At 42.1% G+C, this 15835-nt stretch overlaps 1 pseudogene; it reads right to left on the bottom strand.

Annotated features, from left to right (window-relative positions):
* Nucleotides 1-9439: 9439 nt before the first annotated feature.
* On the bottom strand, nucleotides 9440-10959 carry LOC144709192 (putative aspartic proteinase GIP2 pseudogene; annotated as a pseudogene).
* Between the last annotated feature and the right edge of the window lie 4876 nt (nucleotides 10960-15835).

Here is a 15835-nt window from a genome sequence, read left to right as displayed (position 1 = left end):
AGACTGTAAACCCATTGGCCTTAATGGGTTTACAAGGTTAAATGTGATCAAAATGGCAGAATTTTTAAGGCACAAAGCTCGACTTGTGGCAAAGGGGTACTCTCAAAGACCTGGAATTGATTATGATGAAGTCTTTGCTCTTGTTGCCCGGTTTGAGACAATCAGAATGATCATTGGGTTGGCTGCATTCAATGGTTGGCACATCTACCACTTAGATGTAAAGTCAGCTTTCCTGAATGGAGAAATTCAGGAGGAGATATATGTAAAACAACCTGAGGGTTTTACCATAGAAGGGAGATAAAGCGATGTCTTGAAGTTGAAGAAAGCCTAGTATGGGCTGAAGCAAGCTCCAAGAGCCTGGTACCAGAGGTTGGATGCTGTGTTGAACAATCTAGGTTTCAGCAAGAGCAAGCTTGAACATGCTCTGTATGTGAAAAAGAAGGCCCAACATAATTTGATTGTGGGTGTATAAGTTGATGACATGATTGTCACAGGTTTTGAGGAAGAAGTGCAGGTGTTCAAGCAGCAGATGAAGGAACAATTTGATATGTCTGATCTGGGTGTGCTCTCCTCTTACCTAGGAATTGAAGTTAAGCAGACATCGATTGCAGTTACCCTGAAGCAGAGCAGGTATGCTGCTAAGCTGCTTAACTACTTCAAGATGGAAGAATGCAACTCTTCCTTGACACCTATGGAAGTTTGACCAAACTTTATGGGTGAATAAGAGAGTGAAGCTGATGCAACTCTCTTCATCCACACACGACCAGACATTGTCTACAGTGTCGGTGTACTCAGTAGGTATATGCAGAAACCCACTACAATACATATGCAGGAAGCAAAAAGATTATTGAGGTATGTTAAAGGTACCAACATTTTGATCTTGTATATAAGAGAAGCCAAGGAGCTGCTGAGTTAATGGGCTATAGCGACAGTGATTTTGCTAGAGATACAATCGACAGGAAGAGTACCTCTAGTCAGATCTTCTTCTTGTATTCAATGGCAGTGAGTTGGTGTAGCCTGAAGCAAAAGGTCGTAGCTCTTTCATCATGTGAAGCAGAGTACATAGCTCTCTCAACTGCAGCCTGCCAGGGAATTTGGTTGAGCAGACTACTTGGAGAGCTGAGAGGGGAACCACATAATGCTGTCAAGATCATGGTGGACAACAACTCAGCAATTCAGCTGAGTAGAAATCCTGTGCATCACAATCGGAGCAAGCACATTGACACATGATTCCATTTCATTAGAGACTGTGTGGAAGCAGGCCAGATTGAAGTAAAATTCGTATGGACTGAGGATCAGATTTCAGACGTCCTCATGAAAACTTTGGGAAATATCAAGTTTCAGGTTTTTTGAGACAGAATGGGGATTCAGAAGATCGATCCAGATATCCAAGATCAAGGAGGAGATTGAAGGAGTTGATCCCGGATACAATCGGATCCTGTTGCGGTTCACCAAAGACCTATGGCAAAATGAAAAAATGGATCTAGTTATGTAGATCCTGATTTGGCCACGTGGACGCAAGGGCCGTTATTTCTGTTGGCCTTTGTTGTTTCCCCCTTTGGAAACTTGGGCTGTATAAAAGGCCTTGAATTTTCACGAATTTGTATGCGACTTTACATTTCAAGATTCAGTTTTTCCTTTTGTTGTCTCTTGAGAGTATCGAGCTAGAGTGATCCGCTGTGAGGTTGGAGGTTGATCTGAGGGCTTCAGATTGATTTCTCGCCAACAGAGGCAATGGATGTGGTCTTTGGTCCGGTTGGAGTGTGCGAACCAGAACCGGGACCGAACATCCGGTCAGCCCTAAAAACGCTGACCGACAGTCCAGTTCGGTCCGGTCTGACCGAATTTCGGTCAGACCGTGTCCTTCCCTAGTTACTAGACATTAGGATTTCATGCAGTAGTAATTAAAAATATTTGTTCAGTATGCAATGGTTTTGAACATAAAAGAGTTTTAATTTCAATTTTAATAAAAAAGTAAGAAGGTTGGAATAAATGAAAAATTGGATAGCCTGAAATTTTGTATTTCATTCTCTTCAGCACATTTATCCTATACGAAAGATAGATACAGCTTAGTATGTTGATATAGTTGAATAAATATAACCTGAAACATGAATGCTTAGGTAATTATTTGTACACATTAAAATTTTCCTTAATAATTACATAACAGTGCGAATAAATATGGAAATTATGATTAATTATAGTTTTAATTACCCGAAATATAATGTTTATTAAGTTATACACATGAAGACTTATTTATTTATTTTATTGATTATTATTCTTTTCAGCTCATCCGTTTTAGTTTTTGACTGATATTGATAAACAATGATTCAAAAGTGTATTTTATCTCAGATTCACCCAAAATTCCACGTTATAGTTAAATATTTTACATTTAAAATAGTAAAACATGAAAAAATCTTGAATATGGTGGAATATGTGGTGAGATGTTTTGTTTTTGAAAAAATGTTATCTCATTTTATAATCATTCATATTACACTCCTTCGAAATAACATACGGTATACTCTATAAACGCTCGCAAAGGAAAACCATTTAATATTTTATTTGAGGTTAGGAAAATATGCAGCATATATGATATTACTTGGATTTGATATATTTCTACAGTGATTATTTTATTTACAATCTACCCATGTTTATATTGTTAATCCATATTCTACACATAAATTTAGTTCCCTTATCTTCATGTACTACTTCTCTTCCTTTTTCTTGGAATCATAACCCTTAAAATTTATTTGAATGACCTAATAGACCACTAACATCCTATCTCTTAAATACATTTTATAATTAATTTATTGTCAATCAATAGGTTGGGTCAACTACATGAAAGTGTACGGGACACTATTTAAGTTATTTTTAATTATGATATACTCTCTAACCCACCATAATGGGAACTAGGTAAAGATTGTCTACATTTTTATTCATTTATTTAGAACGCCTATTCTTTTATGTTCATGAAGGCTTTTATCTTTTTCCTATGAAGCAAAATACTCCAAAGAATAAAAAAGACATGAGTGTAGAAGCTGCCTGTATTTTTTGTTACAATGATTGCTCTCAGCATATATTCATAGTTCTAAAGATTTAAAATCAAATAAAGAACAAAATTTACTTAAATGCATTACTTTTTGAACAAAAAGAGACGTAAATGAATCATACAAATACTTTGTTGAAAGTTGAATAGATGAGCCAAACACAGTCTGAATCATTTTTTTATGGAATAACATATCTCAGTTGAAACATTTGGTTTTATTATTAATCCTAAAACTGTGATGTTATTTACTCATTTACTTTATCGGGAGCAATATCTAGCCAACCTCATTTTAATATAAAATATTTTCATTAATTTGATGTTGTTCCTTAATTCCACTACCTATTTATATTATTGTTGATTTCATTTCTGTATATATCTTCTAATAATCTTTATCTGAAACTGCTATGTTTCTATGACCATTTTGTAAAGATTTATTTTCTCAATAGTTTTCACTTTTTTCCTATACGTCAAACATTTAAATCTAAACCAAGCTGTATTGTATATTTTATCTATACCCTAAATCATAAAATATTGTACAAAGTATCATCTTGTCATTCATTAGGCTATTCTATAAAAGAATTTAAAATGTTTCTGACATCATATACATTGACAATGTAACACGATCTGACGAATTCATTGGTCGAATTACAGCGAAAGATTTAATCAAAGGGAAATGCAACAATGGATGGTAAACTTTAAATAACAATTAATATTCAATTTCTGTCGGATAGGACCTTAGACCCGAAAAGTTATGCGAGAAATAACTAGCAATGACCTAAGGACCGACTCAAATACGAATGTATTGAGATGAGAAATCACTGCCCTGAGGCGTTCCAATCTTTGTCGTAGTCGAATCTTGTCGTCAACACTGAAAAACAATTCCTATGGGCACGTGTAAAAGTGGCTACACCTATATATTATCTCTCAGACAACGGAGCGTCATCAAGAAGAAATCTTCAGGGAAGGGGCTGATCAATACTCTTGAGGGATCGTGGTTCGTAGCCGCACTATCATCGCACAGATTCCAAGGGGCAGTGATCAGGAAGAACTACCACATGCACTGTTGATGCCTGTTGGGAGTCAACACCCTGCCTTGATAAAGTTTAAGAGAAGAAGTAGCACCCTTGCTGATGGCTATAGCTTTTGGCACAGTGGTAGGCGCTTAATTCCAACAAGTGGTATCAGAGCAAGGTTTGTGGTCCTAGAAGCATGGTGATGCCGAGATGAGGAACGGTGCCGAGACGAGGAGCGATGCCAGTATCAGAGGCTGGTGACAGGTCCTGTGTGGACGGAGGCGGAGCCAACATTGGAGTGCCTAGAGCGACGGTTACGTTGCGTGTCTCTGCTCCCTTCCCTACTCTTTCTTGGATGAACTATCCTCTATGGGCGAAGAGGATGAAGATATTGCTCGAGGCGTATGGGTTATGGAGTGCCGTCATCAAGGATGATGTGCCAAGGACGAAGGATCGTCTTGCTATGCCGACCATTTTCAGAACTATTTCCCAAGATTTGCAGCTTCAGCTTGACAAAGACAAGAGCTCGAAAGAGACGTGGGAGACTCTTTGAGTGATGAACGTCGGTGTTGACCGAGTGAAGCAAGCTCGCATTCATTCGTTGAAGTGCGAGTACGAGAATCTGAAGATGGATAAGGATTACTGAGTTGTTGATTTTATTGGCAAGTTATCCAGGATTGTGTCGGAGTTGCACAATCTTGGAGAGAAGCTCACCGAAGGCGTCGTCATTGGAAGATTACTACGAGCGACCCCGGAAAAATTTGACAATGTCACTGAGGCGATAGAGCAGTTTTGGGACATCAAGGCAATGTCACTTGAGGAGCTAGTGGGCTCATTGAAGGTGCAAGAAGACAAGCTTTGAGAACGAGATGTAGTGGATGAGGAGCAAGCACTTCTTGCAAGGCATGATGGAAGACGAAGACGAGGAAGAGGTCGAGGTCATGGAAGCAATGGACGAGGCAAAGATGATGACTACAAGCCCGTCATCAGTCAAAGGTAAAGTGCTATAATTTTCATTGGTATGGACATTATGCAGCAGATTGTCTAAGTGATGACAATGACGATAAGGAGGACGAACGGCCAATCTGATGGATACGGGACAGGTGTATGTATCCGCTCTCTTGTAGACCATCACAAAAGATCATTTAAGGTGGCTATGAGCATGAAGAGTGTCTAGATTAAGGGGGAGTGTTGGGAAGTTAACCTTGACTTAGTTAATTTAGGAGTTGGTGTATTTGAATAAGTCAACAAAGAATAAGTCAGCATGGTATAGGGTGATGTGGAGGTAGGAGCTGAGTTCAAGGAGAGCAGAAGACTGGGTTTCTTAGAAGACCAAGTACGTGGATAGGTGTGTGGCCATGGTGAGGTTAAGCCCATAGGCAGTTATGGGGGAGCGCCTATAAATATTTAGGTGTTTTCATTGTTGTAGTATGCAGTGTCCATCAATGTTCCTTTCTCTCTCAAAGTGTTCTTGCATCTTGTTTCTCCGTGTGAGATCAGGAGAGTGAGGGCTTAAAACCTTTTTCTCTGTGTGAGATCAAGAGAGTGAGTGCTTGTCTTTCCTTTCTCTGTGTGAGTTGCATAAGTGAAAGAGCTAGGTTCCAACACCCAGAAGCAGGTGTTGAAGGGGGAATGTTGGGAGTCAACACCCTGACTTGATAAAGTTTAAGAAAAGTAGCACCCTTGCTGATGGCTATAGCTTTTCACACAGTGGTAGGCGCTTAACTCCAACAATGCCTATCTGGTGTAGCGTCGTCGAAATCCACCGGCAGCAATTTTTTTGTCTACGACACAATCTTTGTGGCGATGATTCAAGCGAACGGTGGTGAAATGGTGGACTATTCTTCCCCTTTACGTTAGAATGGGGAATCGGCAGTCAATGGCCACGAAGTTTATCAACGGAGCAGAATATTCGGTAGATTAATCATGGTTGGAGCTGTGAATATCACAGTGTCATTCAATTGGAGTCTTGATAGAACTGCAAGCAAGAGGAGAGGCGATCGGCCAGCAGAACAGCACTGTTGAAAGAGATAACCAAGAGATCCGCTGACGCATCGTTTCCAATCACAGTTGTGAAAAACAACCAAATTTCTCTGGGAGTCAAAATGGTGCGGCGGCAATGTAGTCAACACAAATGAGATATCCAGAATGAATCACAGGTTGAAATAATCTGGCGTCGGTGATTCGTTGCAAGGAAGTCACCGGTAATTGCTACTTCTTCCACTTGATCTAGGCAACGTCGACTGTTCTTGCTAGGGATTGCAAACGCCATTTGTCACATCACACATCACCGTGACGGACACATGACGGATGATGTGACGGTGACGGAATGCATGGGGCGTGATGATGACGGTGCTGCTGGACATGCTGTACGTGACGGTGACGTGACAGTGACGGGATACCCCGGACGCATGATGCGATGACAGGTCCGCCACGGATGACGACCGTGATGGATTAACAAAGAAAAATAAATATTATAAATATTGACACAGTAAAACAAATAATATTATGCTTCGACTATTTTTATTAACATGATAAAAATAAATATTAATATTCCCCTCATCGGTGACGGAAAGGGCGTCACGGTGACGGCGACGGCCTCACGGTGACGGTTACATGACAGAACGAGGAAACTGTGACGCGTGACAGCAACGTGACAGCAACGTGACAAATATTTTTAAACTTTCTCGGACATGTGACAACACGGCGACGTGATGAATATTTCATCATGTTACTGTTCTTCATGGGTCATCATCCATCCTGTCATATCATGAGCATCACGACCCGGACGTGTTGTACCCTAACTGTAATTGCCTCTCACAATAGATCTGTCATGGGACCCACCCACTAGAAGAATTGAAAAGAAAGTGGAAAAAAAACACAACAATCAAATTTTGATTTTTCAAAATACCAGTTTATCTCTCCATCAAGGCATTCCCCTCTCTATACAGGTGGATGCCTTAATGGGACATTAGGGAAAAGGTCCAAGTGAGAGACCTTCCCCTAATGGGCCAATTAAAGAAAATTACAATAGAATAAAAACAAAGGCCTAAACAGGTTCCCCCTTTGAAAGTCCTAACACATAAATAAAGACTTGAAATGAAATGCGCAATTTACCCACTCAGTTGTCAAGCCGTGGACCTGAAGGTAGGGTTCCTCACGTCGGCTGGGGCGTCATGTCGCGGTTGATGTCGCGCTTGAATAGGAGCTTCTTGATGGTCCTCCATCAATTGGTGAACACAATATGTTTAAAAGAATTACAATCAAATAATGGGGAATAATGTTATATCATGCTTTGAATAGGTGAATTAATAAATTATGAAGTTTTATGAGTTTGGTGGGGGAGAGAATTTGAATTTGAGAGTTTTATTACGTTACTTAATCAAAATGAATGAAGTGTTTTTAAACTATGTTGTTTCCCACAGGTTGTACTCGGTGATTTTTATAACATGGTATATGTGAAAATTATTAAAAGGATTTCATATGATGATATGATGAGTGTCATTATCTACACAACTGGTAGAGTTATCGATAGGCTGGAGAACAAAGGGATCTCAAAGGTAATACATTGGGCTATCGGATAAAAAAAAGAGATATTTGGGATTTGGGCCACAATGGAGGAGTAAGAGGGGTATGGAACATGACCTGCTACATTCACTAACACTTCAAATCCCCCCCCCCCCTCCCTATATGTCAGCAAGACATTCAAAACAAGGTGACTAATAGGAGTCAAATCAAGGTATTATAGAGGGGCTTTAAGGGAATATTAACCTAATTCAATGATATTAATCTAGTGGTCAGTAACTCTTCATAAGATAACAGGGAGCTGACGTGGACCATGAGGAACATTAATAAATAATAGCTAGTAAAATACAGGCACGTGACCCTTATACTCGTTATGAGAATAGTTGTCAGGATTAAATATAGGATTAAAGGTAGGTATAGGATTAAGCATAGTAGGGATTAATATAGGATTAGACAGGATCTAACATTTACAAATAATTTTTTTAATGATACAATTCATTTTGTTATATACGATTATAACAGATTATCTTTATATTTTGCAACAATAACTTTATATTAGAACCAATGCTATTCACCAAACATTACAGATAAACAACGATCTTGATCATACATTTGTTTTCTTCTCTCTCTTATTTCTTCTCCTCTCATCTCTTCTTGTTCGTGAGCGGGAACGGAACTCTTTCACTTCCCTCAGAGGCATTCAGGAAGCATTTTTCTCTTTGTTCTAGGAAAAATGAAAGGCTCTCTGCCTCTTTTTAATTGAAAGAAGGAACAACAACGGGCGACAGCGATTTGAGAATTTACTATTGAAGAGAATCTTTTGTGATGACTAGGAGCATATCCTCAGAGGGAACACTCCAGGTTCCTCTGTCTCTGTTTTGATCTTTAGTGCAAAGAAGTGGGTCGCTGACGCATCACCGATGAGGTTCCGCCAGCGATGATGTTCTTATTCTTCTACTGATATATCTTGTTCCCAACAATGTATCCTGCATTAAGTTTTATTTACTTTCAGAAATCGGAGCGTTAACTGTTGGGAGAAAATATAGAAGAAAAGATGAAAGAAGTTAGAAAAACTCTTCTGGGTGCTTACTAGTTCTCCGACATTGAGTTTGACTTAAATAGATAAGAGAAAAGAGAAAGAACTAAGTTTTAAAGAAAATAATGGAAACAAGTAAAGAGAGGAAGCGGACCAGAGTTTCAGAGAAAGAAACGAGAAAAAAAGAGGAAGTCGAAAACAAATTGACGAGTGTTGAAAGTTATTTTATTCATCGTTTTCCAATACAGAAAAAGATACTCTCTCTTTGTCCTGGTGCAATAAAAATCAATAGAATGCACGGCTTTGAAGGGGAGTATGCAAGCCGATCGTTTAGTTTAAATTAACTCTGGAAAGCTTTTTGGAATTTATTTTGATAAATTGAACTTTCAATACTAAATTAATCTAGATTTGATCTTCATTACGACGTACTAAAATTTATAGCAGTCTGTGTTATATTTATGAACGAGTGTCCATTAAAAAGCTGTGCACCGTATTATCTCATGCACACCAATAAATAGCCCGATGACAAGTCTGGGCACATTTCCAAATGATCGTGTAGCCGATCAGCTTGATTTGTAGACTGTCGTCAAGGGCACAATTCAAGAAACAAAGAGAATGTCAACATCAAAGAATACACTGATTTGATTCAGGTGCGACATGGCCACGACATCGTAAAAACGATTTAAGGTTATGAAATGGTAGTGGAAGATACTGTTTGAGAAGATAAAACAGTTATCTCTTGTTTTTTAATTTATCGGGCGAGTCTGCCAGTGTTCATGGGATATCTGCTCCGTGGGGACGACAAGGGAAAAGACTTCGCGATGCGGAGGCTGAAATAGTTCTTTATTCAGGATTCTGCGGAGAAAACCCAACTTATGTCTCTCACTCTCTTATCGAATATCGAGAGACCGAAGACACAAAACAGACTCACCAAAGAGGAGGGAGGTGGCGAAACCCTGACCAAAACAAGAGAGAGACAAGAAGAGACAAAAACAAGAAGAAGAAGGAACGGTGAAGTTGGGGGCGAAGCTTGGACTAGGGGGCGGTGGCGTTGAAGTCGAAGTTGGCGCAGCTGGTCCTGGCGGAGCGGAGAGGAGGCGTGAAGCCGAGGCGGGACTCGGCGAGGTCGAACTCGAGAAGACGGTCATCGAGCTGGAAGCCGCTGAGGACGATGGCGCTCCTCTCGTAGGGACCGCCGACAACGAGGGCGAGGCAGGAGACCCCCGTGCGCACCTCGACCACCAAGCTCTCCGCGTCCATGCGCCAGAACACCCGCTCGCTGTGCATGACCAGGTCGATCGACGGCGTCGCCCACGCGGGCCCGACCCTGGTCAAATTGAAGCAGAACCCGAACGGCTGCACCGGAGGCACGGACCGGAGCTCGCCTTCCCTGGCGAAGGCCGCGGCCACGGCCGGGAAGATGGATCTGTGCAGGACCGTGTACGGCTCCACGGTGGAGAGCTTCATCCCGCCCCGCCTGTCCTCTTGTTGAGCGTGAAGATTCCGGCGTTGAACCCGGACACGCGCTTCCCGTTGACCCGTAGCGCGGTCACGCCGACGAAGTGCTCGTCTGACGGCTCGCCCTCGAAAGAGCTTCTCAAGGCCTTCGGGCTGGCCAGCAGCGGCGTGTAGGCCATGTAGGTGGCCGCATCGAAGCCCGGGCGCAGGCCGTATGGCCCGCCGCCGAAGAATACGGCGCCGGTGGTGCGGGAGAGGCAGACGGCGAAGCGGCGGCGGAGGCTGAACTTGGCGGCGAGCTGGGAGGGCAGGGCGACGGGGTTGCGGCCGAGCCCGGCTATGCCCTTGGCCCCCCGGGCGAGCCCTTCGAGCAGGGACGAATAGCCGCAGCCAAAGACGGTGCGCGCCGCGGTCGCCGGCGGCCCCGCGCGGGAGCCGTCGGTGGAGGCCACGACGAGGACGTCCTCGGCTACCTGGCCGCTGGAGCTGGTCCGAATGAAGGGGTTGTCCGAGAAGAAGCTGCAGATGGTGTCGTTGCTGCAGCCGCTGAATCCGGATGGGGGGCACTGGTCCGAGAGGCACCGCACCTGCCGGAACGAGGAGGAGCCGAACCCCCGCTCGCAGTCAACCCAGAAGAAAGAGCCGCCGAGGTCGACCACGGCCGGGACCGGCACGAGGGGGTCCCCTACCGGAGCTGAGCCACGTACTGGCGCGTGGCCGCGTCCTTGACGACCGCCACCACGAGAGCTTTGGGCCGCTGCGCGCCGGCGCCGGACTCGGCAACAACGACGAGGAACACGATGCAGGCCAGGCGGCGCCGCCAGTCGCAGGAAGACGCTAACGGTGACGCCATGGATGACTGTTTTGCTTTGCTGTACACTTTGTTACTTCGTTGGTTATTTATAGGCTTGCAGAAGTCGCCCGCCTTCCACGTTCCCGCTCTTCGGTGCAAGAACTCTCTCAGTGACTACGGGTTTTCTAGATTATTAAATACAATTCGTCGTTGGACTACGGGTTTTCTAGAAACCAGCAGACAATATTTTCCTGGGGGAGGGAAGGCGGTATTAATGCTATGGAGTTTTGGCCTGAAGTATGTCTCTGCCATCTGGGTCAAGATTTTTGTGCTGGTGCGGACGTGGGCATGGCTCTTATCGGCTCGGTTGTCGAGATACATGTGGAGATTTGGCCTGGCGATGAATCTGGACTGGTAAGAGGAAGCCGCGTGGCAAGATTTATATAAAGCCAGTCCGGATTCTTCAAAACTGATGGCCTAAGCTTCGATGAGCATCTCTCTTTCTTAACTCTTTCTGAACTTTGACTGCGTCAGTCAAGGTTGTGAGCACTGATCTCGGTTTTGCCGATTATTTCTGGCCAGTATCGAGTATTTGTAAGGAAATCATAAAAGCTTTCCAGAGTTAATTTAAACTAAGCGATCGGCTTGCGTACTCCCCTTCAATGCTGTGCATTCTATTGGTTTTTATTGCACCAGGAGGAAGAGCCTGTATCGTGTTTCCGTATTGGAAACGATGAATAATTTAACTATTAACGCTACAGAAATAACCAAGCATAGTCAATAAGGAAAGAGAGAAAGAGAGAGAGGGACTCGTCAAACTCTTTTCGACTTCCTGTTTTTCTCCTAGTTTCTTTCTCTGAAACTCTTGTCCGCTTGCTCTCTTTACTTCTGTCCTTTCTTTTCTTTCTAACTTGGTTCTTTCTCTTTTTTTTTAATCATTTTCCTATTTTTTAACGCTCTGATACCTAAATACTAGTCAAACTTACTCTAAGAGAATCTAGTAAGTACCAAGAAGAGGTTTTCTAACTTCTCTCATTCTCTTTTCTTCCATCTTTTTCCAATTGTTAACCTTCCAAGAGACCATAAAGTTAATAATTTGGAATGAAAACATTTTACTGCTTTTAATTCATACATAATCAAAATATAAAATTTATTCTACTATATTGTTCATCTCAATACTTTAATCATCATGTATTCTCCAATGTGGTAGCGATGGAGGTATATCATGTTCATAAAATATTCAAAAACTTTTACCGAATGGCCAAAGGTAAATGAAAAACAAATGCCAGGAAGATAATATTTACATTTGTTTACGATTCATGATACAAATAAAAATGCACAATTCAACATGGCTCAGATTTAAATGTTTGACATACAGCAAAAAATTAAAATTTATTGATAAAATAAATCTAAAATTGGCATTTCAAAATGATTTTTATATTTTACAGGCAATGCCAAAATTATGCTCATTTTTTAGATAAAAATTATCATAGTATTAATAGAACTAATTTCAATTATAATGTGAATAAGTTAGTCCACTTTAGAGAAGACATGGAATTGGTGAAAATGTTTGTATCTTAAAATGAGAATTCCCTAGATAATGCTCAAGAAAATTTTAATGAATAAAAATATCACAGTTTTAGGAGTTATAAGAAAACCAAATGTTACAAAAAAAGGACTTCACAACATAAACAAATTTTCAAACTAGATTTGGCTACTTTATTCACGTTTTGGTATATTATTCTTACCATTCATTAACTTCTCTTTTTGGGTCTTAAAATAAAGATTTGGAATAAATTTAAGTTTTCTTTGATTTCAAATATTTGGAACTAAGGATATATGCTATGAGCAAGAATTATTGTAAGAAGAAAGAAGGAAAGCTCATGCATTCATGTCTTTTTATTCTACAAGGTATTTAACTCCAAATGAGAAAGAAATAAAAGGCCTTCATGAAACTGAAAGAACATAAAATCCAGATAAATAAATAAAAATGTAGAGAAGCTTTTGAGGGAAATATATGTGGTTGGCAAGCCAATGACATTATCCATATCTCATCATGTTCATTAGAACATCTTCATTACAGTGCATGTGTGATGCTTATAATGAAGTCAATGAACACGTGATCGAACTTAGTTAATTATGATGATATTGTGATACAAATATCACTAGTCCTCAAGCATGTGTTCCAAATTTTCCTATTGAAAGGATACTCGATATGGACATCAAAGTAGACAGATATAATTACAATCTTTGGTGATTTTATATGTTTTTGGAATTTTAATTATTTTTTTAAATAGAAAATCAACTGAATGATAGAAAACTAGTCAAAAGTATTTTAAATAAATAAAATAAGTATCTATGTTGTTTATTATAAGGTTTAATATACGATGAGTGTGGTCGGTCGTGTGGCCAATAGTGTGGAGACACTATGGGTAGATAATGGGTGATCTTTAGAGGAAAGAGTTCACCGAAGATAGGGATCATCTACCGTTGGTATAATCGGTTACAACTCATGGAAAACGATGAGATGAAGTACTTGCTCAAGGTAGTGAAATATTAAAGAAGATTTCTCTGATAATTTTGAAGGTATCAATATTAAATCAATTGACAGTTTAGGGTTTAACAGTTGACCATACCTTATGTCATCCTAGGAGCATGAAATGGTTGAGGGACTATACGTACACAGGAACCAATGATGAACATGTTCATGAGTGAGTCGATATATGTATTTTCTTGAGAAGGAGGTTTAGCTTAACACCCCATGGGTGAATACTCAACTAATCAATTGGGTTAAAATCAACCAAGCATTAATTAATCTATATGATGGTTTACTTAGTTAACTTCTAAGGCCAATAAAGGTTATTAGGCTGTTGGAGTCATTAATTAGAACAATAAATGGGATTAGGAGGTTACATACAATGGCCTTTTGAATGTCGAAAGATATACTTAAGTTTGAGTTTTTTATGAAAAATACTCATTTAGTATAAAAGGGGAAGGTGATGGCGCACACCATCAAGGATCATCGATGACGTCGTCCGCCCCGCCCGCCATCGTCATCAACAGCTGGGTGAAGATGCTCGCTTATCACTTTTGATTTTCACCATTTCTTTGTCGTGTTTTTTTTTTTCCGTTCTCGTCGTCCTGTTTTCGTCACACTGCGACGCGTCCCGTGTCCGTGTTTTGTCATCTTTGGGGAGGGGTCCTTAGTCATTTTGGAGCCCCTCCCTTGTCCCTTTCTCTTTTATTTTTTCCTTTTTTCTTTGTGATGAGGGGCCCATTATATAAGGGCCCCCTAATGAACCAAATTCCCCCTTGTTGACCCACTTAGGGGGCCCATTTGACCTCTTCTCCCTTTATAACGGAAGAGGGGGCGCCCTAGGTCCTTAGACCAGGAAGGATATCATTGAGTTGTTTTTTTGTTCTATCTTGGTCTCACCCTCCCTTTGAAAGGGGGGGGGGAGAAGGTGGACGGTGAAGCTCCCAGGGTGGGATTATCCTAAAGAAGGGCAGAGGGAAAAACCTGCCGATCTCCCCTCTCCCCTTTTCTTCATTCTACCCCTTCTCAAATGGCCCCAGTGTTCTGGAGGAACCTCATCCCCACACGAACCGGACATGATTTCTTTCCTCCGCTCATGTGGCGGTCAACGGCGTTCATCTTCCAGTAGGCATGTCGCTGTAGGAGAAAGTTAAAACGCCGAGTGAACTCCCCACTCAACATCTTAGGCCTCATGAAGGACTTGATGAAGGATTCTCTATTTGCCTAAGGGGTCCCGAACGATAATGGGCCATCCCATCGCAGATCGCCCAGGAGGCTGACCCGATCGAGCAAAGGCAAACGAAGGGCATCACCCTACCGCCGATGCATTAGTTTCGACTATCGATTCGGTCTTTGTATGCCGCTGATCCTCGATAGAAATTTTTCTCTGGTTGCCCTACACCTCGGCCGGTCTGTCAAGGGCTATCCATGGCCGTGGCACAGGGTTTGGTTACAGTAATTTCAGCATCGATCACCTGTTCGCCGTAGATTGATCCTAGCCAAAGAATGACTAATCTCCAGATCTGCCTGCTCTAACGCACAACAGCCTTGCTCCTTGCCATCCTCCGGGCGTTATAGGCACTCAAACAATCGGTTGACAACCGTTGTCGCTCGCCCCTGCTGATGACTTGCCCAAACAGACGACCACGCTGTCACTCCGCTGGTCCCAACATGATTGCTCGGACACCTAGGACACCTCCACTATCCCCCTCTTCTCCTCGTGACCTCAATTATCGCTCCGACATCACATCGCCTGTCAAGCCATAGCCTGACGCCTATTTGCCACACCCGCTTTGACCGCTGAAACTGTCGATTATCCTTTGCACGATGAGCACCGATGACAAGGTATGCCGTCCTCTCCCATCGCTCGTTAATTATTCCTTGCAGTACGCTTTCGTCTTGACTCCACCATGCTCGGGCTAGGTAGGCGAGAGAGGCAATTGAGAGAACTACGACATACTTGAGCATCCTACCGGTACGTACGGCCGTCCGTTACGTGCGAGGCCAACAGATTGATTCCGTTCGGCCGTAGACGCTTTCCTTGCTCCGACAAGGTTCAAGATGCCACCGTCGCTGTCACCCGATGACCCTATCCAAGCTCGGAGCTCGGTGCCTCCCTCGGGTTGGAGCTTGCATGTACGGACACGTAGGACACATCTTCATCATGTAGTAGTTACATTTACCCGTTAGGTTTTATTCGTCGGACGACGACACCATCGACGTTTGATACCACTACATACGATCAGTATCGAGCCATCATACTCGGTGCTGATCGGACGACGTCCTAGACAACGTCCGACATCAGAAGGCCTTGAACAAAGTTCCCCCAAGAAAGAATTGTTATGGGCCTTCCCCTTCTTCTCCCTTCTCCCCTTAGCTCCTATCTACTCCCATTGTGATGGGGAGGGTGTAACGAAGGTGATAGATGATG

The sequence above is a fragment of the Wolffia australiana genome, chromosome 1 (genome assembly GCF_029677425.1).
Source record: "Wolffia australiana isolate 7733 chromosome 1, ASM2967742v1".
NCBI lineage: Eukaryota > Viridiplantae > Streptophyta > Magnoliopsida > Alismatales > Araceae > Wolffia > Wolffia australiana.
This window is presented reverse-complemented; position numbering and strand designations above follow the sequence as displayed.